The 3,600-nt window shown below is 34.6% G+C and overlaps 1 long non-coding RNA gene across 1 annotated transcript; it reads left to right on the forward strand.

Annotated features, from left to right (window-relative positions):
* The first annotated feature begins 291 nt into the window (after positions 1-291).
* On the forward strand, positions 292-1,978 carry LOC128013869 (uncharacterized). Its single transcript, XR_008183443.1, has 4 exons — positions 292-623; positions 769-853; positions 1,359-1,486; positions 1,607-1,978. It is a non-coding gene; the product is annotated as an uncharacterized LOC128013869 (long non-coding RNA).
* The last annotated feature ends 1,622 nt before the right edge of the window (positions 1,979-3,600 follow it).

A 3,600-nucleotide genomic window follows, 5' to 3' on the forward strand; every position in this document is an offset into this window, starting at 1 on the left:
TCGGCAAAAAGTCTGACGATTTATTCCAAAACATGATGCATGATGGGATACACTAAGCTTTGTATAGTGCTCCGGAGCATTATTGGAGAGGTTTAGTGTGTGTTAAGGACGCTGTGCTTTGGCATTATTAAGACCGGGGACAGTCTCGTTCACACACTGTCACGTACACACACACTCAAGTGGCCAAGACTGCAAGTGTGGGTATCTGGACAGGGTCAAAGTCTTAAAAATGATCCCTAAACACATCATAGTCTTAATAATCCAGTTTAACACTTGTATGATATTGTACAAGCCCCAGGATGGTCTCATCTGACACTATCAAAAGAATTCATATGACTATAGCTTGCTATTAATTACTTGCTTTCAATAATGGATGCATTTAACATTTAATTATACAGCATCTTTACAGAGGTGTAATGTACAAGTTGCACGTAATTAATAATATTTCCTTCTTTCTGTCTTACAGGATTTTTTGCAGATAATCCTAATGCTGTTCTTCTTTTTCAGGTCTAAAATATCAAGCTCAACAACTCACTCAAGAGCCAACCCTCACAAACCTTCCTAAAAACTAAAAGAGCTATTACTGAGTCTCAGCGACTCTTGCCACAATCAGCTCTTCCCAGGTACATTTGTTTAGAATATTTTTTTTTTAATCAACATTTACTCCTCAAATGCTCTGGTCTGAATCTTACTTGAAATTAACTTAATTATGTTTAATGAGCAATATTAATTGCACAAGGAGTAAGTAGAGATTATCTTGTTTCACAGAAGAGAAGGAAGACCAAGGAAATGATTTGCTCAGGATGAGAAATGAAGATGGTCATCTTGTGCTCAAACAAACAGAAGTCCTCTGGTATGTGTGTGTTGAAGCAATGCTGTGTTATACAACATTTTATGATGATCTCTCACAGAACTGGTCATGTCAGCCTTGATTTCTTTTTTTACTATTACAATTACAGCATGTTAGCAAAGTGTGACTGGACATTTTTAATATTATGTTTTTAAAAACACACCACCTGTTTTAAGAGTAGACAAGTATCATGAAATTGGTTTAGTTGATATAAACACCAATGTACATTATTTCATTGTTTTCTAAATGTTATGTTATAAATTGTGAATTGATAGTTGATTGGTTTGAAGCCAGGCCTTACACTGCACAGACTAAAACACATTTGTGAGAGAAGTCAGGAACTTAGGAGAAAGATTCTAGAGGAAAAAAACACATTTACTGCAACAATAGATCAATTCTAGAGTCTCTGAGAACTACACATGCTAATGGAGTCTCATGAGCAAGACCTTTGCCTCTGTAACTTTTTCTTAATTCTTTAATTTTTATTGCAGTATTGTAATTTGTACAGATGATCTCATCAGCCAAATGAGGGGTTTTGACCAAGTGATGCTCTTGAAAGGAGTGAAAGAAGAGGATGTCCTAAATTCTCTTCAGAGAAAAAGCTTCTCAAAAGGTCTTAAAACAGCTTGAAGAATGGTAAGTGTACAGTACTACAAGGGTCATAGTTGCTCACCCTGCTAAAATCACACAGAACATAAGATGAGCTCTCTGTCCATTAAACAACTTCATCTGGATTGCTTGTTTCACTTTGACCAGGTCTGGGATCTTAGGACTGAGAGATCCTCTGGCTGAGGACAAGCTACACCACATCAGTGCTGGATATCAACCACAAACTGTTTCCAGACACGAGAGAAGAAGAACACAATGGGGAGATGAAACCAGTTTAGATGTGATGATGGGAATCATTATTTTCTGGAACAGTATCTCATGTCTTATATGTATCACATGATCTGTATCACAGTTGACTGGATGGGACTGTGTGACTTTTAAGGACATTTCATCACTCATCTGTGAGAACTGATTTATATATGAGGTTAATGTATTTTTGATGATAATTATTTTCATTGAATCTTATTTGTCTTGATGCTACTTTATCATCTTTATAGTCTATGCTTCAATAAAATGAATATGATGAATATTGTGTTCTGAAGATTCTTGGTAAATACATCATTTTACTAGGTAGGCTCATATGTGTTTATTTTAGACTTGGAAAAACAACATATTAATTATTGGGATTATTTTTTATTTAAGACATAAACATTTTTGATCGGATTAATAACATCTGGGACATCAGTACACCAGAAAGTAATTTTTTTATATTTTAGTAACAAATATGCAAATTTTTTGTGAAATAAAGGGAGTTACGAGATTAATAATTCTGCATTACAAGATGGTGCCATGGGCTTTATTGTTACAAACACTTGAGGGATAACTGAGAATGTAGCAGGAATGATCAACGTGGATCTAGTAATGCATTAAAACCAAGAGCATACACATTACTGATGTCCAGTACCTGAGGGGCAAGATACAGTGAGGGTGAGGAGGACATTTTTACACTGATTTTTGCTAATTAGTTATATATATATATATATATATATATATATATATATATATATATATATATATAAATTAATATTCTTAGCACTGCATGAATTTGTCCTTGTGTAATAGTGAAGTATCACAATGTGTATACATTGTCCTTGATTACTGCTTTACAGTGGGGAATAGATAAAGGCAAGTTGTTGCAGGTTCATCCATTATATTTCTTGCCATTTACTTAAAAAATCAAAGAAATAATCTATTATTTTCATTATTAAATCATTTCTTTCTAATTTTTCCATGTTTCATCAGATGGCCTCACAATGTCCTGTCAAAAGGTATAATAGCAATGATGTAAGAATTAGAAAACAGAGGACTGTGAAAACTGTCAGATATAAATGTGACTCAGCTCAGTTTGTTGTTCATGATGAGGAGAATACATATATGTAGGTTTTACTGCCCTTCTACCCCCAGGGGCCCAGTAGCACCCCCCGGAAGAGCCCAAAACTGTACATTTCAAATGGCTGTAAATCAGAGTCCAATTAACATATCAAAGAGAAAATGGGCAGGATTATTACTTATGCTATCCTGATAAAATAATGTTGAGCTCAGTTTTCAGAAATAAATGGAAAGCTGACATAAAGGCATTTTAAATATTGCTCACTGTAAAATACCACATTTCAGCCTGCCTCTCAAATATATCATAGAGGTTTGCACAATAAACATATTTAGATATCCAGTTTTCCTTAAAATAAATAATTTATTTCGTTTCGTTAATAAAAAGTTTTAAACTACATTACCCACAAGCCTCCGTCGTTCTATCTATGCAAAGGCAACACTAGGGGGCTGTTTTTTGTAGTTCATTGAAGTTATGCTTAGGGTTAGGATTAGGATCTCGCTAAAGATGTCATTTTTGTCAAGATAGCAACACTTCATTGTTGACTTAATATATTACTAATGTGATGATAGCAGCAAAACATACTTTTTAACATGATGCGCTGTTTAATATGGGTTAAAAGATAGTCCAACCACAGACTGTCCTGAAAATTCATAGCCAATGACATCAAAGCTGAGCAGCAGCGTCACACTTCCTTATCCATTTATGACCGACGTCTTTCGTTTTTCGGAGGGATAAGGGATAGATTCGGTTAACAATAGATTAAGCTTGCTACTTATTAGATTCTGTTTTATTAACGTCTACACCTTCCTCC

The sequence above is a fragment of the Carassius gibelio genome, chromosome B25 (genome assembly GCF_023724105.1).
Source record: "Carassius gibelio isolate Cgi1373 ecotype wild population from Czech Republic chromosome B25, carGib1.2-hapl.c, whole genome shotgun sequence".
NCBI lineage: Eukaryota > Metazoa > Chordata > Actinopteri > Cypriniformes > Cyprinidae > Carassius > Carassius gibelio.